Source organism: Mirounga angustirostris, unplaced genomic scaffold (genome assembly GCF_029215605.1).
Source record: "Mirounga angustirostris isolate CCGP_5_RB_7025 unplaced genomic scaffold, mMirAng1.0.hap1 SCAF_6, whole genome shotgun sequence".
Classification (NCBI taxonomy): domain Eukaryota; kingdom Metazoa; phylum Chordata; class Mammalia; order Carnivora; family Phocidae; genus Mirounga; species Mirounga angustirostris.
The window spans coordinates 88,273,190-88,299,833 of record NW_026991714.1 but is presented as its reverse complement, the minus strand read 5'-3'; the positions used below and the strand labels follow the sequence as shown (position 1 = coordinate 88,299,833).

General features: G+C 70.6%; 14 non-coding genes across 14 annotated transcripts; all 14 read right to left on the bottom strand.

Annotated features, from left to right (window-relative positions):
* Positions 1-1,283: 1,283 nt before the first annotated feature.
* Positions 1,284-1,402, bottom strand: LOC135364927 (5S ribosomal RNA). The gene has a single exon (XR_010412735.1). It is a non-coding gene; the product is annotated as a 5S ribosomal RNA (ribosomal RNA).
* Positions 1,403-3,213: 1,811 nt separating this feature from the next.
* LOC135364926 (5S ribosomal RNA) lies at positions 3,214-3,332 on the bottom strand. Its single transcript, XR_010412734.1, has one exon. It is a non-coding gene; the product is annotated as a 5S ribosomal RNA (ribosomal RNA).
* Positions 3,333-5,145: 1,813 nt separating this feature from the next.
* LOC135364925 (5S ribosomal RNA) lies at positions 5,146-5,264 on the bottom strand. Its single transcript, XR_010412733.1, has one exon. It is a non-coding gene; the product is annotated as a 5S ribosomal RNA (ribosomal RNA).
* A 1,811-nt stretch (positions 5,265-7,075) lies between these two features.
* LOC135364924 (5S ribosomal RNA) lies at positions 7,076-7,194 on the bottom strand. The gene has a single exon (XR_010412732.1). It is a non-coding gene; the product is annotated as a 5S ribosomal RNA (ribosomal RNA).
* Positions 7,195-9,010: 1,816 nt separating this feature from the next.
* Positions 9,011-9,129, bottom strand: LOC135364923 (5S ribosomal RNA). Its single transcript, XR_010412731.1, has one exon. It is a non-coding gene; the product is annotated as a 5S ribosomal RNA (ribosomal RNA).
* Positions 9,130-10,940: 1,811 nt separating this feature from the next.
* On the bottom strand, positions 10,941-11,059 carry LOC135364922 (5S ribosomal RNA). The gene has a single exon (XR_010412730.1). It is a non-coding gene; the product is annotated as a 5S ribosomal RNA (ribosomal RNA).
* Positions 11,060-12,872: 1,813 nt separating this feature from the next.
* LOC135364921 (5S ribosomal RNA) lies at positions 12,873-12,991 on the bottom strand. Its single transcript, XR_010412729.1, has one exon. It is a non-coding gene; the product is annotated as a 5S ribosomal RNA (ribosomal RNA).
* A 1,811-nt stretch (positions 12,992-14,802) lies between these two features.
* On the bottom strand, positions 14,803-14,921 carry LOC135364920 (5S ribosomal RNA). Its single transcript, XR_010412728.1, has one exon. It is a non-coding gene; the product is annotated as a 5S ribosomal RNA (ribosomal RNA).
* A 1,813-nt stretch (positions 14,922-16,734) lies between these two features.
* LOC135364918 (5S ribosomal RNA) lies at positions 16,735-16,853 on the bottom strand. Its single transcript, XR_010412726.1, has one exon. It is a non-coding gene; the product is annotated as a 5S ribosomal RNA (ribosomal RNA).
* A 1,811-nt stretch (positions 16,854-18,664) lies between these two features.
* On the bottom strand, positions 18,665-18,783 carry LOC135364917 (5S ribosomal RNA). The gene has a single exon (XR_010412725.1). It is a non-coding gene; the product is annotated as a 5S ribosomal RNA (ribosomal RNA).
* A 1,817-nt stretch (positions 18,784-20,600) lies between these two features.
* On the bottom strand, positions 20,601-20,719 carry LOC135365020 (5S ribosomal RNA). Its single transcript, XR_010412828.1, has one exon. It is a non-coding gene; the product is annotated as a 5S ribosomal RNA (ribosomal RNA).
* A 1,808-nt stretch (positions 20,720-22,527) lies between these two features.
* LOC135364916 (5S ribosomal RNA) lies at positions 22,528-22,646 on the bottom strand. The gene has a single exon (XR_010412724.1). It is a non-coding gene; the product is annotated as a 5S ribosomal RNA (ribosomal RNA).
* Positions 22,647-24,459: 1,813 nt separating this feature from the next.
* Positions 24,460-24,578, bottom strand: LOC135364915 (5S ribosomal RNA). Its single transcript, XR_010412723.1, has one exon. It is a non-coding gene; the product is annotated as a 5S ribosomal RNA (ribosomal RNA).
* Positions 24,579-26,388: 1,810 nt separating this feature from the next.
* Positions 26,389-26,507, bottom strand: LOC135364914 (5S ribosomal RNA). Its single transcript, XR_010412722.1, has one exon. It is a non-coding gene; the product is annotated as a 5S ribosomal RNA (ribosomal RNA).
* Between the last annotated feature and the right edge of the window lie 137 nt (positions 26,508-26,644).

The window sequence follows — 26,644 nt, the reverse complement described above, 5'->3', positions numbered from 1 at the left end:
GACGCACAGACCCACGGGGAAAGACAGAGACACGGACGGACGGACGGACGGAGATGTAGACAGAGAGGAAGAGAGGGACAGAGAGGGAGAACACAGACAGAGTATCCAACACACACCCCCGCTCTGGCCCCAAGACAGACAGACGCGGACCCTGACCTGGATGCGGACAGGGACGGAGACACAGGGGCACACCCCAGAAACAGACACACACACCACACACACACCACACACACCACACACACACCACACACACACACACACACACACACAGAGGAAGAGACTGTGTTGGCTAGGCAGCTAGCCCTCCTCGGGAGGGTGGTCGTGCTTGGGTGGGCTCTGGGCACCGAGGAGCCCCCCGGGGCCGAGGTCGCGCAGCCAAGGCCTCAGGAGACCCGCCCTGCTCCCGTTCCCGCCCAGGACCCACTCTGGGCCTGGGGGCGTGCGGGCGATTCCTCCTCTGCTCTCGTCCTTTATTTGGGGGGCCGCTTTGGGGCGTGGTGCAGGGCCGCCCCCTCCCGCCGTCTTGCCGAGCGAGCGAGCCTCGCTGTGCGCTTCGCTGTTGCGGGGACACTGAGCACGGAGTCGGGGGCCAACGGGTGGTCCCGGGTGCCAACGGGGGAGGCCCCGGGCGGTCGGCCATCTTGTGTCCTGCCCACACGGAGCGAGGACCCCCGGCCTGGGGGCAGAGGGACGGTGTTCCGCGGGAAGGAAGGGAATGCCCGCGCGCGCGGGAGCGCAGCCCAGGGCGGGTGGGGAGAAGGTGGAGGCGGGCCCAGGCCTAAGGTGGGGCCGGTTGCCCGGTGCGCTTGTGCACTCGGGGCGGCCCAAGGGAATGGCTAGGGGCTCCGGGGATGAGGCCCCGAGGCGCAGGACCTTGGGAGGGCACGCCTGCCGAGACGGGGTGCCGTCCCGCCCGCGCTCCCCCCGCCCCAAGCCCGCGGGCGGTCCTCGCCGCCCTCCCCCTTTCCCTCCCTGCGAAGCCGCCGCCTCCGCCCACCCAGCCCGCCCCCACCTCCCCCAGCCCGCCCCTCTGGATCGGGTGTGCGTGGGCGTGGTGGCTGTGAGGTGGAAGGGCTGGGGGCTGCCTGCCGGTGCAGCGGGCACAAGCTGCGAGACAGGGACCCTCGGTGCGGTGCGCGGCTGGCGAGGGGCCAGGGGGGCACCGGGCGTTTGCAGGAGGCCTTGTTGGGCAAGGGGCGGAGGGGGCGGGGCGGGGGGGGGGGACTGTGGCGGCGAAGGGAGAGGAAGGGAGGCCGAAGGGGAAAGAAAAGGCAAAGAAAAAAAGCCTACAGCACCCGGTATTCCCAGGCGGTCTCCCATCCAAGTACTAACCAGGCCCGACCCTGCTTAGCTTCCGAGATCAGACGAGATCGGGCGCGTTCAGGGTGGTATGGCCGTAGACGTGTGCCGCTGCCGCTGGCCGCCCTAAGAGCCTGCTCTGTGCCTCCGGGCCGCAGCCGTGCCCCTCCTCAGCCCCCAACCGCCCCACGCCTGCCCTGTGCCTTGCACCTGCCTGCCTGCCAAACCGCCCAGAGGACGTGGCGCCTCCAGCGCCCCGCAGTCGCGGAACACCGAGCGCTCTCACGGCCCGATACTCTCCAGACCCGGGGGCCGCCGCCTGGCTCCCGAGAGGGCCAAGGGGAGCGTCGGGGCGCGGGGGGCGTGGCCCGCGCGCTGTTCTCCGCGCCCCCCCACCCCCGGCGCCCCACCCGCCGCCCTTAGGGCAAGCCAGGCCCGCCACCAGGCCCTTCCGCCTCTCCACCCCGGCCTGGTTCCAAGCCAACCCGGAGCCACCGGCGCCCCCAGGGACCCTCCTCATCAGCCCAACCCCGTCGCCCTTCCTCCGCCACCCTTCCCCTGCCCACCCACCGACAAGAGGACCCGACTGAGGGACACCAGAAGCCGGCTGGCATAGACAGACGCACAGACCCACGGGGAAAGACAGAGACACGGACGGACGGAGATGTAGACAGAGAGGAAGAGAGAGACAGAGAGGGAGACACAGACAGAGTATCCAACACACGCCCCCGCTCTGGCCCCAAGACAGACAGACGCGGACCCTGACCTGGATGCGGACAGGGACGGAGACACAGGGGCACACCACAGAAACAGACACACACCCCCCACCCCACACCCCACACCCCACACACCCCACACACCCCCACACCCCCACACCCCCACCCACCCCCCCACCCATCCCCCCGCCCCCCCCCACACACAAACAGGAGGAGACTGTGTTGGCTAGGCAGCTAGCCCTCGGGAGGGTGGTCGTGCTTGGGTGGGCTCTGGGCACCGAGGAGCCCCTCGGGGCCGAGATGCGCAGCCAAGGCGTCACGAGACCCGCTCTGCTCCCGTTCCCGCCCTGGACCCACTCTGGTCCTCGGGGCATGTGGGCGATTCCTCCTCTGCTGTCGTCCTTTATATGGGGGGCTGCTTTGGGGCGAGGTGCAGGGCGCCCCCCTCTCCCCATCTTGCTGAGCGAGCGAGCCTCGGTCTTCGCTTCGCTGTTGCAGGGAGACTAAGCACGGATTCTGGTGCCAGCGGGTGGTCCCGGGCGCCAAGGGGGGAGGCCCCGGGCGACCGGCCATCTTGTGTCCTGCCCACCCGGAGCGGGGACCCCCGGCACGGGGGCAAAGGGACGGTGTTCCAAGGGAAGGAAGGGAATGCCCGCGGGTGGGAGCGCACCCCAGGGCTGCTGGGGACAAGGTGGAGGCGGGCCCAGGCCTAAGGTGGGGCCAGTTGCCCAGTGCGGTCGTGCGCTCCGGGCGGCCCGATGGAATGGCTAGGGGATGTGGGGATGAGGGCCCGAGGCGCAGGACCATGGGAGGACACGCCTGCCCAGAGCGGGTGCCGTCCGGCCCGCGCTGGCCCCGGCCCATCGGTGCCAGGGTCTTCGTCGCCCTCCCGCGTTCCCTCCCTCCGAAGGCGTCGCCTTCGCCCACCCCGCCCGCCCCCATCGACCCCCAGCCCAGCCCTCTGGATCCGGTGTGCGTGGGCGTGGTGGCTTGGAGGCCCAAGGGCTGGCTGGAAGACGCCTGCCCCTGCAGGGGGCACCTGCTGCGAGCCAGGGACTCGCGGTGCGGTGCGCGGCTGGCGAGGGGCCAGGGGGGCACGGGGCGTTTGGAGGAAGCCTAGTTGGGCAAGGGGGCGGGGTGCTGTGGCGGTAAAGGTATGGGAAGGGTGGCCCAAGGGGAAAGAAAAGGCAAAGAAAAAAGCCTACAGCACCCGGTATTCCCAGGCGGTCTCCCATCCAAGTACTAACCAGGCCCGACCCTGCTTAGCTTCCGAGATCAGACGAGATCGGGCGCGTTCAGGGTGGTATGGCCGTAGACGTGTGCGGCTGCCGCTGGCCGCCCTAAGAGCCTGCTCTGCGCCTCCCGGGCCCAGCCGTGCCCCTCCTCAGCCCTCACCCGAACCCCGCCTGCCCTGCGCCTTGCACCTGCCTGCCTGCCAGCCGCCCAGGGGACGTGGCCCCTCCGGTGCCCCGCAGTCGTGGAAGTCCGGGCGCTCTCCCTGCCGGGGACTCTCCAGTCCCGGGGGCCGCCGCCGCCCCACCGCCTCCTGGCTACCGGCATGGCAAAGGGAAGCGTCGGGGCGGGGCGCGGTGGGCGCGGCCCCTGAGGTGTTTTCCGCGCCCCCCACCCCCAGCGTCCCACCCGTCGCCCTAGGCCAAGCCAGGCCGGCCACCAGGCCTTTCTGCCTCTCCACCCCGCCTGGCTCCAAGCCAACCCGGAGCCACCGGCGCCCCCAGGGACCCTCCTCATCAGCCCAACCCCGTCGCCCTTCCTCCGCCACCCTTCCCCTGCCCACCCACCGACAAGAGGACCCGACTGAGGGACACCGGAAGCCGGCTGGCATAGACAGACGCACAGACCCACGGGGAAAGACAGAGACACGGACGGACGGACGGACGGAGATGTAGACAGAGAGGAAGAGAGGGACAGAGAGGGAGAACACAGACAGAGTATCCAACACACACCCCCGCTCTGGCCCCAAGACAGACAGACGCGGACCCTGACCTGGATGCGGACAGGGACGGAGACACAGGGGCACACCCCAGAAACAGACACACACACCACACACACACCACACACACCACACACACACCACACACACACACACACACACACACAGAGGAAGAGACTGTGTTGGCTAGGCAGCTAGCCCTCCTCGGGAGGGTGGTCGTGCTTGGGTGGGCTCTGGGCACCGAGGAGCCCCCCGGGGCCGAGGTCGCGCAGCCAAGGCCTCAGGAGACCCGCCCTGCTCCCGTTCCCGCCCAGGACCCACTCTGGGCCTGGGGGCGTGCGGGCGATTCCTCCTCTGCTCTCGTCCTTTATTTGGGGGGCCGCTTTGGGGCGTGGTGCAGGGCCGCCCCCTCCCGCCGTCTTGCCGAGCGAGCGAGCCTCGCTGTGCGCTTCGCTGTTGCGGGGACACTGAGCACGGAGTCGGGGGCCAACGGGTGGTCCCGGGTGCCAACGGGGGAGGCCCCGGGCGGTCGGCCATCTTGTGTCCTGCCCACACGGAGCGAGGACCCCCGGCCTGGGGGCAGAGGGACGGTGTTCCGCGGGAAGGAAGGGAATGCCCGCGCGCGCGGGAGCGCAGCCCAGGGCGGGTGGGGAGAAGGTGGAGGCGGGCCCAGGCCTAAGGTGGGGCCGGTTGCCCGGTGCGCTTGTGCACTCGGGGCGGCCCAAGGGAATGGCTAGGGGCTCCGGGGATGAGGCCCCGAGGCGCAGGACCTTGGGAGGGCACGCCTGCCGAGACGGGGTGCCGTCCCGCCCGCGCTCCCCCCGCCCCAAGCCCGCGGGCGGTCCTCGCCGCCCTCCCCCTTTCCCTCCCTGCGAAGCCGCCGCCTCCGCCCACCCAGCCCGCCCCCACCTCCCCCAGCCCGCCCCTCTGGATCGGGTGTGCGTGGGCGTGGTGGCTGTGAGGTGGAAGGGCTGGGGGCTGCCTGCCGGTGCAGCGGGCACAAGCTGCGAGACAGGGACCCTCGGTGCGGTGCGCGGCTGGCGAGGGGCCAGGGGGGCACCGGGCGTTTGCAGGAGGCCTTGTTGGGCAAGGGGCGGAGGGGGCGGGGCGGGGGGGGGGACTGTGGCGGCGAAGGGAGAGGAAGGGAGGCCGAAGGGGAAAGAAAAGGCAAAGAAAAAAAGCCTACAGCACCCGGTATTCCCAGGCGGTCTCCCATCCAAGTACTAACCAGGCCCGACCCTGCTTAGCTTCCGAGATCAGACGAGATCGGGCGCGTTCAGGGTGGTATGGCCGTAGACGTGTGCCGCTGCCGCTGGCCGCCCTAAGAGCCTGCTCTGCGCCTCCGGGCCGCAGCCGTGCCCCTCCTCAGCCCCCAACCGCCCCACGCCTGCCCTGTGCCTTGCACCTGCCTGCCTGCCAAACCGCCCAGAGGACGTGGCGCCTCCAGCGCCCCGCAGTCGCGGAACACCGAGCGCTCTCACGGCCCGATACTCTCCAGACCCGGGGGCCGCCGCCTGGCTCCCGAGAGGGCCAAGGGGAGCGTCGGGGCGCGGGGGGCGTGGCCCGCGCGCTGTTCTCCGCGCCCCCCCACCCCCGGCGCCCCACCCGCCGCCCTTAGGGCAAGCCAGGCCCGCCACCAGGCCCTTCCGCCTCTCCACCCCGGCCTGGTTCCAAGCCAACCCGGAGCCACCGGCGCCCCCAGGGACCCTCCTCATCAGCCCAACCCCGTCGCCCTTCCTCCGCCACCCTTCCCCTGCCCACCCACCGACAAGAGGACCCGACTGAGGGACACCAGAAGCCGGCTGGCATAGACAGACGCACAGACCCACGGGGAAAGACAGAGACACGGACGGACGGAGATGTAGACAGAGAGGAAGAGAGAGACAGAGAGGGAGACACAGACAGAGTATCCAACACACGCCCCCGCTCTGGCCCCAAGACAGACAGACGCGGACCCTGACCTGGATGCGGACAGGGACGGAGACACAGGGGCACACCACAGAAACAGACACACACCCCCCACCCCACACCCCACACCCCACACACCCCACACACCCCCACACCCCCACACCCCCACCCACCCCCCCACCCATCCCCCCGCCCCCCCCCACACACAAACAGGAGGAGACTGTGTTGGCTAGGCAGCTAGCCCTCGGGAGGGTGGTCGTGCTTGGGTGGGCTCTGGGCACCGAGGAGCCCCTCGGGGCCGAGATGCGCAGCCAAGGCGTCACGAGACCCGCTCTGCTCCCGTTCCCGCCCTGGACCCACTCTGGTCCTCGGGGCATGTGGGCGATTCCTCCTCTGCTGTCGTCCTTTATATGGGGGGCTGCTTTGGGGCGAGGTGCAGGGCGCCCCCCTCTCCCCATCTTGCTGAGCGAGCGAGCCTCGGTCTTCGCTTCGCTGTTGCAGGGAGACTAAGCACGGATTCTGGTGCCAGCGGGTGGTCCCGGGCGCCAAGGGGGGAGGCCCCGGGCGACCGGCCATCTTGTGTCCTGCCCACCCGGAGCGGGGACCCCCGGCACGGGGGCAAAGGGACGGTGTTCCAAGGGAAGGAAGGGAATGCCCGCGGGTGGGAGCGCACCCCAGGGCTGCTGGGGACAAGGTGGAGGCGGGCCCAGGCCTAAGGTGGGGCCAGTTGCCCAGTGCGGTCGTGCGCTCCGGGCGGCCCGATGGAATGGCTAGGGGATGTGGGGATGAGGGCCCGAGGCGCAGGACCATGGGAGGACACGCCTGCCCAGAGCGGGTGCCGTCCGGCCCGCGCTGGCCCCGGCCCATCGGTGCCAGGGTCTTCGTCGCCCTCCCGCGTTCCCTCCCTCCGAAGGCGTCGCCTTCGCCCACCCCGCCCGCCCCCATCGACCCCCAGCCCAGCCCTCTGGATCCGGTGTGCGTGGGCGTGGTGGCTTGGAGGCCCAAGGGCTGGCTGGAAGACGCCTGCCCCTGCAGGGGGCACCTGCTGCGAGCCAGGGACTCGCGGTGCGGTGCGCGGCTGGCGAGGGGCCAGGGGGGCACGGGGCGTTTGGAGGAAGCCTAGTTGGGCAAGGGGGCGGGGTGCTGTGGCGGTAAAGGTATGGGAAGGGTGGCCCAAGGGGAAAGAAAAGGCAAAGAAAAAAGCCTACAGCACCCGGTATTCCCAGGCGGTCTCCCATCCAAGTACTAACCAGGCCCGACCCTGCTTAGCTTCCGAGATCAGACGAGATCGGGCGCGTTCAGGGTGGTATGGCCGTAGACGTGTGCGGCTGCCGCTGGCCGCCCTAAGAGCCTGCTCTGCGCCTCCCGGGCCCAGCCGTGCCCCTCCTCAGCCCTCACCCGAACCCCGCCTGCCCTGCGCCTTGCACCTGCCTGCCTGCCAGCCGCCCAGGGGACGTGGCCCCTCCGGTGCCCCGCAGTCGTGGAAGTCCGGGCGCTCTCCCTGCCGGGGACTCTCCAGTCCCGGGGGCCGCCGCCGCCCCACCGCCTCCTGGCTACCGGCATGGCAAAGGGAAGCGTCGGGGCGGGGCGCGGTGGGCGCGGCCCCTGAGGTGTTTTCCGCGCCCCCCACCCCCAGCGTCCCACCCGTCGCCCTAGGCCAAGCCAGGCCGGCCACCAGGCCTTTCTGCCTCTCCACCCCGCCTGGCTCCAAGCCAACCCGGAGCCACCGGCGCCCCCAGGGACCCTCCTCATCAGCCCAACCCCGTCGCCCTTCCTCCGCCACCCTTCCCCTGCCCACCCACCGACAAGAGGACCCGACTGAGGGACACCGGAAGCCGGCTGGCATAGACAGACGCACAGACCCACGGGGAAAGACAGAGACACGGACGGACGGACGGACGGAGATGTAGACAGAGAGGAAGAGAGGGACAGAGAGGGAGAACACAGACAGAGTATCCAACACACACCCCCGCTCTGGCCCCAAGACAGACAGACGCGGACCCTGACCTGGATGCGGACAGGGACGGAGACACAGGGGCACACCCCAGAAACAGACACACACACCACACACACACCACACACACCACACACACACCACACACACACACACACACACACACACAGAGGAAGAGACTGTGTTGGCTAGGCAGCTAGCCCTCCTCGGGAGGGTGGTCGTGCTTGGGTGGGCTCTGGGCACCGAGGAGCCCCCCGGGGCCGAGGTCGCGCAGCCAAGGCCTCAGGAGACCCGCCCTGCTCCCGTTCCCGCCCAGGACCCACTCTGGGCCTGGGGGCGTGCGGGCGATTCCTCCTCTGCTCTCGTCCTTTATTTGGGGGGCCGCTTTGGGGCGTGGTGCAGGGCCGCCCCCTCCCGCCGTCTTGCCGAGCGAGCGAGCCTCGCTGTGCGCTTCGCTGTTGCGGGGACACTGAGCACGGAGTCGGGGGCCAACGGGTGGTCCCGGGTGCCAACGGGGGAGGCCCCGGGCGGTCGGCCATCTTGTGTCCTGCCCACACGGAGCGAGGACCCCCGGCCTGGGGGCAGAGGGACGGTGTTCCGCGGGAAGGAAGGGAATGCCCGCGCGCGCGGGAGCGCAGCCCAGGGCGGGTGGGGAGAAGGTGGAGGCGGGCCCAGGCCTAAGGTGGGGCCGGTTGCCCGGTGCGCTTGTGCACTCGGGGCGGCCCAAGGGAATGGCTAGGGGCTCCGGGGATGAGGCCCCGAGGCGCAGGACCTTGGGAGGGCACGCCTGCCGAGACGGGGTGCCGTCCCGCCCGCGCTCCCCCCGCCCCAAGCCCGCGGGCGGTCCTCGCCGCCCTCCCCCTTTCCCTCCCTGCGAAGCCGCCGCCTCCGCCCACCCAGCCCGCCCCCACCTCCCCCAGCCCGCCCCTCTGGATCGGGTGTGCGTGGGCGTGGTGGCTGTGAGGTGGAAGGGCTGGGGGCTGCCTGCCGGTGCAGCGGGCACAAGCTGCGAGACAGGGACCCTCGGTGCGGTGCGCGGCTGGCGAGGGGCCAGGGGGGCACCGGGCGTTTGCAGGAGGCCTTGTTGGGCAAGGGGCGGAGGGGGCGGGGCGGGGGGGGGGGACTGTGGCGGCGAAGGGAGAGGAAGGGAGGCCGAAGGGGAAAGAAAAGGCAAAGAAAAAAAGCCTACAGCACCCGGTATTCCCAGGCGGTCTCCCATCCAAGTACTAACCAGGCCCGACCCTGCTTAGCTTCCGAGATCAGACGAGATCGGGCGCGTTCAGGGTGGTATGGCCGTAGACGTGTGCCGCTGCCGCTGGCCGCCCTAAGAGCCTGCTCTGTGCCTCCGGGCCGCAGCCGTGCCCCTCCTCAGCCCCCAACCGCCCCACGCCTGCCCTGTGCCTTGCACCTGCCTGCCTGCCAAACCGCCCAGAGGACGTGGCGCCTCCAGCGCCCCGCAGTCGCGGAACACCGAGCGCTCTCACGGCCCGATACTCTCCAGACCCGGGGGCCGCCGCCTGGCTCCCGAGAGGGCCAAGGGGAGCGTCGGGGCGCGGGGGGCGTGGCCCGCGCGCTGTTCTCCGCGCCCCCCCACCCCCGGCGCCCCACCCGCCGCCCTTAGGGCAAGCCAGGCCCGCCACCAGGCCCTTCCGCCTCTCCACCCCGGCCTGGTTCCAAGCCAACCCGGAGCCACCGGCGCCCCCAGGGACCCTCCTCATCAGCCCAACCCCGTCGCCCTTCCTCCGCCACCCTTCCCCTGCCCACCCACCGACAAGAGGACCCGACTGAGGGACACCAGAAGCCGGCTGGCATAGACAGACGCACAGACCCACGGGGAAAGACAGAGACACGGACGGACGGAGATGTAGACAGAGAGGAAGAGAGAGACAGAGAGGGAGACACAGACAGAGTATCCAACACACGCCCCCGCTCTGGCCCCAAGACAGACAGACGCGGACCCTGACCTGGATGCGGACAGGGACGGAGACACAGGGGCACACCACAGAAACAGACACACACCCCCCACCCCACACCCCACACCCCACACACCCCACACACCCCCACACCCCCACACCCCCACCCACCCCCCCACCCATCCCCCCGCCCCCCCCCACACACAAACAGGAGGAGACTGTGTTGGCTAGGCAGCTAGCCCTCGGGAGGGTGGTCGTGCTTGGGTGGGCTCTGGGCACCGAGGAGCCCCTCGGGGCCGAGATGCGCAGCCAAGGCGTCACGAGACCCGCTCTGCTCCCGTTCCCGCCCTGGACCCACTCTGGTCCTCGGGGCATGTGGGCGATTCCTCCTCTGCTGTCGTCCTTTATATGGGGGGCTGCTTTGGGGCGAGGTGCAGGGCGCCCCCCTCTCCCCATCTTGCTGAGCGAGCGAGCCTCGGTCTTCGCTTCGCTGTTGCAGGGAGACTAAGCACGGATTCTGGTGCCAGCGGGTGGTCCCGGGCGCCAAGGGGGGAGGCCCCGGGCGACCGGCCATCTTGTGTCCTGCCCACCCGGAGCGGGGACCCCCGGCACGGGGGCAAAGGGACGGTGTTCCAAGGGAAGGAAGGGAATGCCCGCGGGTGGGAGCGCACCCCAGGGCTGCTGGGGACAAGGTGGAGGCGGGCCCAGGCCTAAGGTGGGGCCAGTTGCCCAGTGCGGTCGTGCGCTCCGGGCGGCCCGATGGAATGGCTAGGGGATGTGGGGATGAGGGCCCGAGGCGCAGGACCATGGGAGGACACGCCTGCCCAGAGCGGGTGCCGTCCGGCCCGCGCTGGCCCCGGCCCATCGGTGCCAGGGTCTTCGTCGCCCTCCCGCGTTCCCTCCCTCCGAAGGCGTCGCCTTCGCCCACCCCGCCCGCCCCCATCGACCCCCAGCCCAGCCCTCTGGATCCGGTGTGCGTGGGCGTGGTGGCTTGGAGGCCCAAGGGCTGGCTGGAAGACGCCTGCCCCTGCAGGGGGCACCTGCTGCGAGCCAGGGACTCGCGGTGCGGTGCGCGGCTGGCGAGGGGCCAGGGGGGCACGGGGCGTTTGGAGGAAGCCTAGTTGGGCAAGGGGGCGGGGTGCTGTGGCGGTAAAGGTATGGGAAGGGTGGCCCAAGGGGAAAGAAAAGGCAAAGAAAAAAGCCTACAGCACCCGGTATTCCCAGGCGGTCTCCCATCCAAGTACTAACCAGGCCCGACCCTGCTTAGCTTCCGAGATCAGACGAGATCGGGCGCGTTCAGGGTGGTATGGCCGTAGACGTGTGCGGCTGCCGCTGGCCGCCCTAAGAGCCTGCTCTGCGCCTCCCGGGCCCAGCCGTGCCCCTCCTCAGCCCTCACCCGAACCCCGCCTGCCCTGCGCCTTGCACCTGCCTGCCTGCCAGCCGCCCAGGGGACGTGGCCCCTCCGGTGCCCCGCAGTCGTGGAAGTCCGGGCGCTCTCCCTGCCGGGGACTCTCCAGTCCCGGGGGCCGCCGCCGCCCCACCGCCTCCTGGCTACCGGCATGGCAAAGGGAAGCGTCGGGGCGGGGCGCGGTGGGCGCGGCCCCTGAGGTGTTTTCCGCGCCCCCCACCCCCAGCGTCCCACCCGTCGCCCTAGGCCAAGCCAGGCCGGCCACCAGGCCTTTCTGCCTCTCCACCCCGCCTGGCTCCAAGCCAACCCGGAGCCACCGGCGCCCCCAGGGACCCTCCTCATCAGCCCAACCCCGTCGCCCTTCCTCCGCCACCCTTCCCCTGCCCACCCACCGACAAGAGGACCCGACTGAGGGACACCGGAAGCCGGCTGGCATAGACAGACGCACAGACCCACGGGGAAAGACAGAGACACGGACGGACGGACGGACGGAGATGTAGACAGAGAGGAAGAGAGGGACAGAGAGGGAGAACACAGACAGAGTATCCAACACACACCCCCGCTCTGGCCCCAAGACAGACAGACGCGGACCCTGACCTGGATGCGGACAGGGACGGAGACACAGGGGCACACCCCAGAAACAGACACACACACCACACACACACCACACACACCACACACACACCACACACACACACACACACACACACAGAGGAAGAGACTGTGTTGGCTAGGCAGCTAGCCCTCCTCGGGAGGGTGGTCGTGCTTGGGTGGGCTCTGGGCACCGAGGAGCCCCCCGGGGCCGAGGTCGCGCAGCCAAGGCCTCAGGAGACCCGCCCTGCTCCCGTTCCCGCCCAGGACCCACTCTGGGCCTGGGGGCGTGCGGGCGATTCCTCCTCTGCTCTCGTCCTTTATTTGGGGGGCCGCTTTGGGGCGTGGTGCAGGGCCGCCCCCTCCCGCCGTCTTGCCGAGCGAGCGAGCCTCGCTGTGCGCTTCGCTGTTGCGGGGACACTGAGCACGGAGTCGGGGGCCAACGGGTGGTCCCGGGTGCCAACGGGGGAGGCCCCGGGCGGTCGGCCATCTTGTGTCCTGCCCACACGGAGCGAGGACCCCCGGCCTGGGGGCAGAGGGACGGTGTTCCGCGGGAAGGAAGGGAATGCCCGCGCGCGCGGGAGCGCAGCCCAGGGCGGGTGGGGAGAAGGTGGAGGCGGGCCCAGGCCTAAGGTGGGGCCGGTTGCCCGGTGCGCTTGTGCACTCGGGGCGGCCCAAGGGAATGGCTAGGGGCTCCGGGGATGAGGCCCCGAGGCGCAGGACCTTGGGAGGGCACGCCTGCCGAGACGGGGTGCCGTCCCGCCCGCGCTCCCCCCGCCCCAAGCCCGCGGGCGGTCCTCGCCGCCCTCCCCCTTTCCCTCTCTGCGAAGCCGCCGCCTCCGCCCACCCAGCCCGCCCCCACCTCCCCCAGCCCGCCCCTCTGGATCGGGTGTGCGTGGGCGTGGTGGCTGTGAGGTGGAAGGGCTGGGGGCTGCCTGCCGGTGCAGCGGGCACAAGCTGCGAGACAGGGACCCTCGGTGCGGTGCGCGGCTGGCGAGGGGCCAGGGGGGCACCGGGCGTTTGCAGGAGGCCTTGTTGGGCAAGGGGCGGAGGGGGCGGGGCGGGGGGGGGGACTGTGGCGGCGAAGGGAGAGGAAGGGAGGCCGAAGGGGAAAGAAAAGGCAAAGAAAAAAAGCCTACAGCACCCGGTATTCCCAGGCGGTCTCCCATCCAAGTACTAACCAGGCCCGACCCTGCTTAGCTTCCGAGATCAGACGAGATCGGGCGCGTTCAGGGTGGTATGGCCGTAGACGTGTGCCGCTGCCGCTGGCCGCCCTAAGAGCCTGCTCTGCGCCTCCGGGCCGCAGCCGTGCCCCTCCTCAGCCCCCAACCGCCCCACGCCTGCCCTGTGCCTTGCACCTGCCTGCCTGCCAAACCGCCCAGAGGACGTGGCGCCTCCAGCGCCCCGCAGTCGCGGAACACCGAGCGCTCTCACGGCCCGATACTCTCCAGACCCGGGGGCCGCCGCCTGGCTCCCGAGAGGGCCAAGGGGAGCGTCGGGGCGCGGGGGGCGTGGCCCGCGCGCTGTTCTCCGCGCCCCCCCACCCCCGGCGCCCCACCCGCCGCCCTTAGGGCAAGCCAGGCCCGCCACCAGGCCCTTCCGCCTCTCCACCCCGGCCTGGTTCCAAGCCAACCCGGAGCCACCGGCGCCCCCAGGGACCCTCCTCATCAGCCCAACCCCGTCGCCCTTCCTCCGCCACCCTTCCCCTGCCCACCCACCGACAAGAGGACCCGACTGAGGGACACCAGAAGCCGGCTGGCATAGACAGACGCACAGACCCACGGGGAAAGACAGAGACACGGACGGACGGAGATGTAGACAGAGAGGAAGAGAGAGACAGAGAGGGAGACACAGACAGAGTATCCAACACACGCCCCCGCTCTGGCCCCAAGACAGACAGACGCGGACCCTGACCTGGATGCGGACAGGGACGGAGACACAGGGGCACACCACAGAAACAGACACACACCCCCCACCCCACACCCCACACCCCACACACCCCACACACCCCCACACCCCCACACCCCCACCCACCCCCCCACCCATCCCCCCGCCCCCCCCCACACACAAACAGGAGGAGACTGTGTTGGCTAGGCAGCTAGCCCTCGGGAGGGTGGTCGTGCTTGGGTGGGCTCTGGGCACCGAGGAGCCCCTCGGGGCCGAGATGCGCAGCCAAGGCGTCACGAGACCCGCTCTGCTCCCGTTCCCGCCCTGGACCCACTCTGGTCCTCGGGGCATGTGGGCGATTCCTCCTCTGCTGTCGTCCTTTATATGGGGGGCTGCTTTGGGGCGAGGTGCAGGGCGCCCCCCTCTCCCCATCTTGCTGAGCGAGCGAGCCTCGGTCTTCGCTTCGCTGTTGCAGGGAGACTAAGCACGGATTCTGGTGCCAGCGGGTGGTCCCGGGCGCCAAGGGGGGAGGCCCCGGGCGACCGGCCATCTTGTGTCCTGCCCACCCGGAGCGGGGACCCCCGGCACGGGGGCAAAGGGACGGTGTTCCAAGGGAAGGAAGGGAATGCCCGCGGGTGGGAGCGCACCCCAGGGCTGCTGGGGACAAGGTGGAGGCGGGCCCAGGCCTAAGGTGGGGCCAGTTGCCCAGTGCGGTCGTGCGCTCCGGGCGGCCCGATGGAATGGCTAGGGGATGTGGGGATGAGGGCCCGAGGCGCAGGACCATGGGAGGACACGCCTGCCCAGAGCGGGTGCCGTCCGGCCCGCGCTGGCCCCGGCCCATCGGTGCCAGGGTCTTCGTCGCCCTCCCGCGTTCCCTCCCTCCGAAGGCGTCGCCTTCGCCCACCCCGCCCGCCCCCATCGACCCCCAGCCCAGCCCTCTGGATCCGGTGTGCGTGGGCGTGGTGGCTTGGAGGCCCAAGGGCTGGCTGGAAGACGCCTGCCCCTGCAGGGGGCACCTGCTGCGAGCCAGGGACTCGCGGTGCGGTGCGCGGCTGGCGAGGGGCCAGGGGGGCACGGGGCGTTTGGAGGAAGCCTAGTTGGGCAAGGGGGCGGGGTGCTGTGGCGGTAAAGGTATGGGAAGGGTGGCCCAAGGGGAAAGAAAAGGCAAAGAAAAAAGCCTACAGCACCCGGTATTCCCAGGCGGTCTCCCATCCAAGTACTAACCAGGCCCGACCCTGCTTAGCTTCCGAGATCAGACGAGATCGGGCGCGTTCAGGGTGGTATGGCCGTAGACGTGTGCGGCTGCCGCTGGCCGCCCTAAGAGCCTGCTCTGCGCCTCCCGGGCCCAGCCGTGCCCCTCCTCAGCCCTCACCCGAACCCCGCCTGCCCTGCGCCTTGCACCTGCCTGCCTGCCAGCCGCCCAGGGGACGTGGCCCCTCCGGTGCCCCGCAGTCGTGGAAGTCCGGGCGCTCTCCCTGCCGGGGACTCTCCAGTCCCGGGGGCCGCCGCCGCCCCACCGCCTCCTGGCTACCGGCATGGCAAAGGGAAGCGTCGGGGCGGGGCGCGGTGGGCGCGGCCCCTGAGGTGTTTTCCGCGCCCCCCACCCCCAGCGTCCCACCCGTCGCCCTAGGCCAAGCCAGGCCGGCCACCAGGCCTTTCTGCCTCTCCACCCCGCCTGGCTCCAAGCCAACCCGGAGCCACCGGCGCCCCCAGGGACCCTCCTCATCAGCCCAACCCCGTCGCCCTTCCTCCGCCACCCTTCCCCTGCCCACCCACCGACAAGAGGACCCGACTGAGGGACACCGGAAGCCGGCTGGCATAGACAGACGCACAGACCCACGGGGAAAGACAGAGACACGGACGGACGGACGGACGGAGATGTAGACAGAGAGGAAGAGAGGGACAGAGAGGGAGAACACAGACAGAGTATCCAACACACACCCCCGCTCTGGCCCCAAGACAGACAGACGCGGACCCTGACCTGGATGCGGACAGGGACGGAGACACAGGGGCACACCCCAGAAACAGACACACACACCACACACACACCACACACACCACACACACACCACACACACACACACACACACACACAGAGGAAGAGACTGTGTTGGCTAGGCAGCTAGCCCTCCTCGGGAGGGTGGTCGTGCTTGGGTGGGCTCTGGGCACCGAGGAGCCCCCCGGGGCCGAGGTCGCGCAGCCAAGGCCTCAGGAGACCCGCCCTGCTCCCGTTCCCGCCCAGGACCCACTCTGGGCCTGGGGGCGTGCGGGCGATTCCTCCTCTGCTCTCGTCCTTTATTTGGGGGGCCGCTTTGGGGCGTGGTGCAGGGCCGCCCCCTCCCGCCGTCTTGCCGAGCGAGCGAGCCTCGCTGTGCGCTTCGCTGTTGCGGGGACACTGAGCACGGAGTCGGGGGCCAACGGGTGGTCCCGGGTGCCAACGGGGGAGGCCCCGGGCGGTCGGCCATCTTGTGTCCTGCCCACACGGAGCGAGGACCCCCGGCCTGGGGGCAGAGGGACGGTGTTCCGCGGGAAGGAAGGGAATGCCCGCGCGCGCGGGAGCGCAGCCCAGGGCGGGTGGGGAGAAGGTGGAGGCGGGCCCAGGCCTAAGGTGGGGCCGGTTGCCCGGTGCGCTTGTGCACTCGGGGCGGCCCAAGGGAATGGCTAGGGGCTCCGGGGATGAGGCCCCGAGGCGCAGGACCTTGGGAGGGCACGCCTGCCGAGACGGGGTGCCGTCCCGCCCGCGCTCCCCCCGCCCCAAGCCCGCGGGCGGTCCTCGCCGCCCTCCCCCTTTCCCTCTCTGCGAAGCCGCCGCCTCCGCCCACCCAGCCCGCCCCCACCTCCCCCAGCCCGCCCCTCTGGATCGGGTGTGCGTGGGCGTGGTGGCTGTGAGGTGGAAGGGCTGGGGGCTGCCTGCCGGTGCAGCGGGCACAAGCTGCGAGACAGGGACCCTCGGTGCGGTGCGCGGCTGGCGAGGGGCCAGGGGGGCACCGGGCGTTTGCAGGAGGCCTTGTTGGGCAAGGGGCGGAGGGGGCGGGGCGGGGGGGGGGACTGTGGCGGCGAAGGGAGAGGAAGGGAGGCCGAAGGGGAAAGAAAAGGCAAAGAAAAAAAGCCTACAGCACCCGGTATTCCCAGGCGGTCTCCCATCCAAGTACTAACCAGGCCCGACCCTGCTTAGCTTCCGAGATCAGACGAGATCGGGCGCGTTCAGGGTGGTATGGCCGTAGACGTGTGCCGCTGCCGCTGGCCGCCCTAAGAGCCTGCTCTGCGCCTCCGGGCCGCAGCCGTGCCCCTCCTCAGCCCCCAACCGCCCCACGCCTGCCCTGTGCCTTGCACCTGCCTGCCTGCCAAACCGCCCAGAGGACGTGGCGCCTCCAGCGCCCCGCAGTCGCGGAACACCGAGCGCTCTCACGGCCCGATACTCTCCAGACCCGGGGGCCGCCGCCTGGCTCCCGAGAGGGCCAAGGGGAGCGTCGGGGCGCGGGGGGCGTGGCCCGCGCGCTGTTCTCCGCGCCCCCCCACCCCCGGCGCCCCACCCGCCGCCCTTAGGGCAAGCCAGGCCCGCCACCAGGCCCTTCCGCCTCTCCACCCCGGCCTGGTTCCAAGCCAACCCGGAGCCACCGGCGCCCCCAGGGACCCTCCTCATCAGCCCAACCCCGTCGCCCTTCCTCCGCCACCCTTCCCCTGCCCACCCACCGACAAGAGGACCCGACTGAGGGACACCAGAAGCCGGCTGGCATAGACAGACGCACAGACCCACGGGGAAAGACAGAGACACGGACGGACGGAGATGTAGACAGAGAGGAAGAGAGAGACAGAGAGGGAGACACAGACAGAGTATCCAACACACGCCCCCGCTCTGGCCCCAAGACAGACAGACGCGGACCCTGACCTGGATGCGGACAGGGACGGAGACACAGGGGCACACCACAGAAACAGACACACACCCCCCACCCCACACCCCACACCCCACACACCCCACACACCCCCACACCCCCACACCCCCACCCACCCCCCCACCCATCCCCCCGCCCCCCCCCACACACAAACAGGAGGAGACTGTGTTGGCTAGGCAGCTAGCCCTCGGGAGGGTGGTCGTGCTTGGGTGGGCTCTGGGCACCGAGGAGCCCCTCGGGGCCGAGATGCGCAGCCAAGGCGTCACGAGACCCGCTCTGCTCCCGTTCCCGCCCTGGACCCACTCTGGTCCTCGGGGCATGTGGGCGATTCCTCCTCTGCTGTCGTCCTTTATATGGGGGGCTGCTTTGGGGCGAGGTGCAGGGCGCCCCCCTCTCCCCATCTTGCTGAGCGAGCGAGCCTCGGTCTTCGCTTCGCTGTTGCAGGGAGACTAAGCACGGATTCTGGTGCCAGCGGGTGGTCCCGGGCGCCAAGGGGGGAGGCCCCGGGCGACCGGCCATCTTGTGTCCTGCCCACCCGGAGCGGGGACCCCCGGCACGGGGGCAAAGGGACGGTGTTCCAAGGGAAGGAAGGGAATGCCCGCGGGTGGGAGCGCACCCCAGGGCTGCTGGGGACAAGGTGGAGGCGGGCCCAGGCCTAAGGTGGGGCCAGTTGCCCAGTGCGGTCGTGCGCTCCGGGCGGCCCGATGGAATGGCTAGGGGATGTGGGGATGAGGGCCCGAGGCGCAGGACCATGGGAGGACACGCCTGCCCAGAGCGGGTGCCGTCCGGCCCGCGCTGGCCCCGGCCCATCGGTGCCAGGGTCTTCGTCGCCCTCCCGCGTTCCCTCCCTCCGAAGGCGTCGCCTTCGCCCACCCCGCCCGCCCCCATCGACCCCCAGCCCAGCCCTCTGGATCCGGTGTGCGTGGGCGTGGTGGCTTGGAGGCCCAAGGGCTGGCTGGAAGACGCCTGCCCCTGCAGGGGGCACCTGCTGCGAGCCAGGGACTCGCGGTGCGGTGCGCGGCTGGCGAGGGGCCAGGGGGGCACGGGGCGTTTGGAGGAAGCCTAGTTGGGCAAGGGGGCGGGGTGCTGTGGCGGTAAAGGTATGGGAAGGGTGGCCCAAGGGGAAAGAAAAGGCAAAGAAAAAAGCCTACAGCACCCGGTATTCCCAGGCGGTCTCCCATCCAAGTACTAACCAGGCCCGACCCTGCTTAGCTTCCGAGATCAGACGAGATCGGGCGCGTTCAGGGTGGTATGGCCGTAGACGTGTGCGGCTGCCGCTGGCCGCCCTAAGAGCCTGCTCTGCGCCTCCCGGGCCCAGCCGTGCCCCTCCTCAGCCCTCACCCGAACCCCGCCTGCCCTGCGCCTTGCACCTGCCTGCCTGCCAGCCGCCCAGGGGACGTGGCCCCTCCGGTGCCCCGCAGTCGTGGAAGTCCGGGCGCTCTCCCTGCCGGGGACTCTCCAGTCCCGGGGGCCGCCGCCGCCCCACCGCCTCCTGGCTACCGGCATGGCAAAGGGAAGCGTCGGGGCGGGGCGCGGTGGGCGCGGCCCCTGAGGTGTTTTCCGCGCCCCCCACCCCCAGCGTCCCACCCGTCGCCCTAGGCCAAGCCAGGCCGGCCACCAGGCCTTTCTGCCTCTCCACCCCGCCTGGCTCCAAGCCAACCCGGAGCCACCGGCGCCCCCAGGGACCCTCCTCATCAGCCCAACCCCGTCGCCCTTCCTCCGCCACCCTTCCCCTGCCCACCCACCGACAAGAGGACCCGACTGAGGGACACCGGAAGCCGGCTGGCATAGACAGACGCACAGACCCACGGGGAAAGACAGAGACACGGACGGACGGACGGACGGAGATGTAGACAGAGAGGAAGAGAGGGACAGAGAGGGAGAACACAGACAGAGTATCCAACACACACCCCCGCTCTGGCCCCAAGACAGACAGACGCGGACCCTGACCTGGATGCGGACAGGGACGGAGACACAGGGGCACACCCCAGAAACAGACACACACACCACACACACACCACACACACCACACACACACCACACACACACACACACACACACACACAGAGGAAGAGACTGTGTTGGCTAGGCAGCTAGCCCTCCTCGGGAGGGTGGTCGTGCTTGGGTGGGCTCTGGGCACCGAGGAGCCCCCCGGGGCCGAGGTCGCGCAGCCAAGGCCTCAGGAGACCCGCCCTGCTCCCGTTCCCGCCCAGGACCCACTCTGGGCCTGGGGGCGTGCGGGCGATTCCTCCTCTGCTCTCGTCCTTTATTTGGGGGGCCGCTTTGGGGCGTGGTGCAGGGCCGCCCCCTGCCGCCGTCTTGCCGAGCGAGCGAGCCTCGCTGTGCGCTTCGCTGTTGCGGGGACACTGAGCACGGAGTCGGGGGCCAACGGGTGGTCCCGGGTGCCAACGGGGGAGGCCCCGGGCGGTCGGCCATCTTGTGTCCTGCCCACACGGAGCGAGGACCCCCGGCCTGGGGGCAAAGGGACGGTGTTCCGCGGGAAGGAAGGGAATGCCCGCGCGCGCGGGAGCGCAGCCCAGGGCGGGTGGGGAGAAGGTGGAGGCGGGCCCAGGCCTAAGGTGGGGCCGGTTGCCCGGTGCGCTTGTGCACTCGGGGCGGCCCAAGGGAATGGCTAGGGGCTCCGGGGATGAGGCCCCGAGGCGCAGGACCTTGGGAGGGCACGCCTGCCGAGACGGGGTGCCGTCCCGCCCGCGCTCCCCCCGCCCCAAGCCCGCGGGCGGTCCTCGCCGCCCTCCCCCTTTCCCTCCCTGCGAAGCCGCCGACTCCGCCCACCCAGCCCGCCCCCACCTCCCCCAGCCCGCCCCTCTGGATCGGGTGTGCGTGGGCGTGGTGGCTGTGAGGTGGAAGGGCTGGGGGCTGCCTGCCGGTGCAGCGGGCACAAGCTGCGAGACAGGGACCCTCGGTGCGGTGCGCGGCTGGCGAGGGGCCAGGGGGGCACCGGGCGTTTGCAGGAGGCCTTGTTGGGCAAGGGGCGGAGGGGGCGGGGCGGGGGGGGGGGGACTGTGGCGGCGAAGGGAGAGGAAGGGAGGCCGAAGGGGAAAGAAAAGGCAAAGAAAAAAAGCCTACAGCACCCGGTATTCCCAGGCGGTCTCCCATCCAAGTACTAACCAGGCCCGACCCTGCTTAGCTTCCGAGATCAGACGAGATCGGGCGCGTTCAGGGTGGTATGGCCATAGACGTGTGCGGCTGCCGCTGGCCGCCCTAAGAGCCTGCTCTGCGCCTCCGGGCCGCAGCCGTGCCCCTCCTCAGCCCCCAACCGCCCCACGCCTGCCCTGTGCCTTGCACCTGCCTGCCTGCCAAACCGCCCAGAGGACGTGGCGCCTCCAGCGCCCCGCAGTCGCGGAACACCGAGCGCTCTCACGGCCCGATACTCTCCAGACCCGGGGGCCGCCGCCTGGCTCCCGAGAGGGCCAAGGGGAGCGTCGGGGCGCGGGGGGCGTGGCCCGCGCGCTGTTCTCCGCGCCCCCCCACCCCCGGCGCCCCACCCGCCGCCCTTAGGGCAAGCCAGGCCCGCCACCAGGCCCTTCCGCCTCTCCACCCCGGCCTGGTTCCAAGCCAACCCGGAGCCACCGGCGCCCCCAGGGACCCTCCTCATCAGCCCAACCCCGTCGCCCTTCCTCCGCCACCCTTCCCCTGCCCACCCACCGACAAGAGGACCCGACTGAGGGACACCAGAAGCCGGCTGGCATAGACAGACGCACAGACCCACGGGGAAAGACAGAGACACGGACGGACGGAGATGTAGACAGAGAGGAAGAGAGAGACAGAGAGGGAGACACAGACAGAGTATCCAACACACGCCCCCGCTCTGGCCCCAAGACAGACAGACGCGGACCCTGACCTGGATGCGGACAGGGACGGAGACACAGGGGCACACCACAGAAACAGACACACACCCCCCACCCCACACCCCACACCCCACACACCCCACACACCCCCACACCCCCACACCCCCACCCACCCCCCCACCCATCCCCCCCCCCCCCACACACAAACAGGAGGAGACTGTGTTGGCTAGGCAGCTAGCCCTCGGGAGGGTGGTCGTGCTTGGGTGGGCTCTGGGCACCAAGGAGCCCCTCGGGGCCGAGATGCGCAGCCAAGGCGTCACGAGACCCGCTCTGCTCCCGTTCCCGCCCTGGACCCACTCTGGTCCTCGGGGCATGTGGGCGATTCCTCCTCTGCTGTCGTCCTTTATATGGGGGGCTGCTTTGGGGCGAGGTGCAGGGCGCCCCCCTCTCCCCATCTTGCTGAGCGAGCGAGCCTCGGTCTTCGCTTCGCTGTTGCAGGGAGACTAAGCACGGATTCTGGTGCCAGCGGGTGGTCCCGGGCGCCAAGGGGGGAGGCCCCGGGCGACCGGCCATCTTGTGTCCTGCCCACCCGGAGCGGGGACCCCCGGCACGGGGGCAAAGGGACGGTGTTCCAAGGGAAGGAAGGGAATGCCCGCGGGTGGGAGCGCACCCCAGGGCTGCTGGGGACAAGGTGGAGGCGGGCCCAGGCCTAAGGTGGGGCCAGTTGCCCAGTGCGGTCGTGCGCTCCGGGCGGCCCGATGGAATGGCTAGGGGATGTGGGGATGAGGGCCCGAGGCGCAGGACCATGGGAGGACACGCCTGCCCAGAGCGGGTGCCGTCCGGCCCGCGCTGGCCCCGGCCCATCGGTGCCAGGGTCATCGTCGCCCTCCCGCGTTCCCTCCCTCCGAAGGCGTCGCCTTCGCCCACCCCGCCCGCCCCCATCGACCCCCAGCCCAGCCCTCTGGATCCGGTGTGCGTGGGCGTGGTGGCTTGGAGGCCCAAGGGCTGGCTGGAAGACGCCTGCCCCTGCAGGGGGCACCTGCTGCGAGCCAGGGACTCGCGGTGCGGTGCGCGGCTGGCGAGGGGCCAGGGGGGCACGGGGCGTTTGGAGGAAGCCTAGTTGGGCAAGGGGGCGGGGTGCTGTGGCGGTAAAGGTATGGGAAGGGTGGCCCAAGGGGAAAGAAAAGGCAAAGAAAAAAGCCTACAGCACCCGGTATTCCCAGGCGGTCTCCCATCCAAGTACTAACCAGGCCCGACCCTGCTTAGCTTCCGAGATCAGACGAGATCGGGCGCGTTCAGGGTGGTATGGCCGTAGACGTGTGCGGCTGCCGCTGGCCGCCCTAAGAGCCTGCTCTGCGCCTCCCGGGCCCAGCCGTGCCCCTCCTCAGCCCTCACCCGAACCCCGCCTGCCCTGCGCCTTGCACCTGCCTGCCTGCCAGCCGCCCAGGGGACGTGGCCCCTCCGGTGCCCCGCAGTCGTGGAAGTCCGGGCGCTCTCCCTGCCGGGGACTCTCCAGTCCCGGGGGCCGCCGCCGCCCCACCGCCTCCTGGCTACCGGCATGGCAAAGGGAAGCGTCGGGGCGGGGCGCGGTGGGCGCGGCCCCTGAGGTGTTTTCCGCGCCCCCCACCCCCAGCGTCCCACCCGTCGCCCTAGGCCAAGCCAGGCCGGCCACCAGGCCTTTCTGCCTCTCCACCCCGCCTGGCTCCAAGCCAACCCGGAGCCACCGGCGCCCCCAGGGACCCTCCTCATCAGCCCAACCCCGTCGCCCTTCCTCCGCCACCCTTCCCCTGCCCACCCACCGACAAGAGGACCCGACTGAGGGACACCGGAAGCCGGCTGGCATAGACAGACGCACAGACCCACGGGGAAAGACAGAGACACGGACGGACGGACGGACGGAGATGTAGACAGAGAGGAAGAGAGGGACAGAGAGGGAGAACACAGACAGAGTATCCAACACACACCCCCGCTCTGGCCCCAAGACAGACAGACGCGGACCCTGACCTGGATGCGGACAGGGACGGAGACACAGGGGCACACCCCAGAAACAGACACACACACCACACACACACCACACACACCACACACACACCACACACACACACACACACACACACAGAGGAAGAGACTGTGTTGGCTAGGCAGCTAGCCCTCCTCGGGAGGGTGGTCGTGCTTGGGTGGGCTCTGGGCACCGAGGAGCCCCCCGGGGCCGAGGTCGCGCAGCCAAGGCCTCAGGAGACCCGCCCTGCTCCCGTTCCCGCCCAGGACCCACTCTGGGCCTGGGGGCGTGCGGGCGATTCCTCCTCTGCTCTCGTCCTTTATTTGGGGGGCCGCTTTGGGGCGTGGTGCAGGGCCGCCCCCTCCCGCCGTCTTGCCGAGCGAGCGAGCCTCGCTGTGCGCTTCGCTGTTGCGGGGACACTGAGCACGGAGTCGGGGGCCAACGGGTGGTCCCGGGTGCCAACGGGGGAGGCCCCGGGCGGTCGGCCATCTTGTGTCCTGCCCACACGGAGCGAGGACCCCCGGCCTGGGGGCAGAGGGACGGTGTTCCGCGGGAAGGAAGGGAATGCCCGCGCGCGCGGGAGCGCAGCCCAGGGCGGGTGGGGAGAAGGTGGAGGCGGGCCCAGGCCTAAGGTGGGGCCGGTTGCCCGGTGCGCTTGTGCACTCGGGGCGGCCCAAGGGAATGGCTAGGGGCTCCGGGGATGAGGCCCCGAGGCGCAGGACCTTGGGAGGGCACGCCTGCCGAGACGGGGTGCCGTCCCGCCCGCGCTCCCCCCGCCCCAAGCCCGCGGGCGGTCCTCGCCGCCCTCCCCCTTTCCCTCCCTGCGAAGCCGCCGCCTCCGCCCACCCAGCCCGCCCCCACCTCCCCCAGCCCGCCCCTCTGGATCGGGTGTGCGTGGGCGTGGTGGCTGTGAGGTGGAAGGGCTGGGGGCTGCCTGCCGGTGCAGCGGGCACAAGCTGCGAGACAGGGACCCTCGGTGCGGTGCGCGGCTGGCGAGGGGCCAGGGGGGCACCGGGCGTTTGCAGGAGGCCTTGTTGGGCAAGGGGCGGAGGGGGCGGGGCGGGGGGGGGGACTGTGGCGGCGAAGGGAGAGGAAGGGAGGCCGAAGGGGAAAGAAAAGGCAAAGAAAAAAAGCCTACAGCACCCGGTATTCCCAGGCGGTCTCCCATCCAAGTACTAACCAGGCCCGACCCTGCTTAGCTTCCGAGATCAGACGAGATCGGGCGCGTTCAGGGTGGTATGGCCGTAGACGTGTGCCGCTGCCGCTGGCCGCCCTAAGAGCCTGCTCTGCGCCTCCGGGCCGCAGCCGTGCCCCTCCTCAGCCCCCAACCGCCCCACGCCTGCCCTGTGCCTTGCACCTGCCTGCCTGCCAAACCGCCCAGAGGACGTGGCGCCTCCAGCGCCCCGCAGTCGCGGAACACCGAGCGCTCTCACGGCCCGATACTCTCCAGACCCGGGGGCCGCCGCCTGGCTCCCGAGAGGGCCAAGGGGAGCGTCGGGGCGCGGGGGGCGTGGCCCGCGCGCTGTTCTCCGCGCCCCCCCACCCCCGGCGCCCCACCCGCCGCCCTTAGGGCAAGCCAGGCCCGCCACCAGGCCCTTCCGCCTCTCCACCCCGGCCTGGTTCCAAGCCAACCCGGAGCCACCGGCGCCCCCAGGGACCCTCCTCATCAGCCCAACCCCGTCGCCCTTCCTCCGCCACCCTTCCCCTGCCCACCCACCGACAAGAGGACCCGACTGAGGGACACCAGAAGCCGGCTGGCATAGACAGACGCACAGACCCACGGGGAAAGACAGAGACACGGACGGACGGAGATGTAGACAGAGAGGAAGAGAGAGACAGAGAGGGAGACACAGACAGAGTATCCAACACACGCCCCCGCTCTGGCCCCAAGACAGACAGACGCGGACCCTGACCTGGATGCGGACAGGGACGGAGACACAGGGGCACACCACAGAAACAGACACACACCCCCCACCCCACACCCCACACCCCACACACCCCACACACCCCCACACCCCCACACCCCCACCCACCCCCCCACCCATCCCCCCCCCCCCCCCACACACAAACAGGAGGAGACTGTGTTGGCTAGGCAGCTAGCCCTCGGGAGGGTGGTCGTGCTTGGGTGGGCTCTGGGCACCAAGGAGCCCCTCGGGGCCGAGATGCGCAGCCAAGGCGTCACGAGACCCGCTCTGCTCCCGTTCCCGCCCTGGACCCACTCTGGTCCTCGGGGCATGTGGGCGATTCCTCCTCTGCTGTCGTCCTTTATATGGGGGGCTGCTTTGGGGCGAGGTGCAGGGCGCCCCCCTCTCCCCATCTTGCTGAGCGAGCGAGCCTCGGTCTTCGCTTCGCTGTTGCAGGGAGACTAAGCACGGATTCTGGTGCCAGCGGGTGGTCCCGGGCGCCAAGGGGGGAGGCCCCGGGCGACCGGCCATCTTGTGTCCTGCCCACCCGGAGCGGGGACCCCCGGCACGGGGGCAAAGGGACGGTGTTCCAAGGGAAGGAAGGGAATGCCCGCGGGTGGGAGCGCACCCCAGGGCTGCTGGGGACAAGGTGGAGGCGGGCCCAGGCCTAAGGTGGGGCCAGTTGCCCAGTGCGGTCGTGCGCTCCGGGCGGCCCGATGGAATGGCTAGGGGATCTGGGGATGAGGGCCCGAGGCGCAGGACCATGGGAGGACACGCCTGCCCAGAGCGGGTGCCGTCCGGCCCGCGCTGGCCCCGGCCCATCGGTGCCAGGGTCATCGTCGCCCTCCCGCGTTCCCTCCCTCCGAAGGCGTCGCCTTCGCCCACCCCGCCCGCCCCCATCGACCCCCAGCCCAGCCCTCTGGATCCGGTGTGCGTGGGCGTGGTGGCTTGGAGGCCCAAGGGCTGGCTGGAAGACGCCTGCCCCTGCAGGGGGCACCTGCTGCGAGCCAGGGACTCGCGGTGCGGTGCGCGGCTGGCGAGGGGCCAGGGGGGCACGGGGCGTTTGGAGGAAGCCTAGTTGGGCAAGGGGGCGGGGTGCTGTGGCGGTAAAGGTATGGGAAGGGTGGCCCAAGGGGAAAGAAAAGGCAAAGAAAAAAGCCTACAGCACCCGGTATTCCCAGGCGGTCTCCCATCCAAGTACTAACCAGGCCCGACCCTGCTTAGCTTCCGAGATCAGACGAGATCGGGCGCGTTCAGGGTGGTATGGCCGTAGACGTGTGCGGCTGCCGCTGGCCGCCCTAAGAGCCTGCTCTGCGCCTCCCGGGCCCAGCCGTGCCCCTCCTCAGCCCTCACCCGAACCCCGCCTGCCCTGCGCCTTGCACCTGCCTGCCTGCCAGCCGCCCAGGGGACGT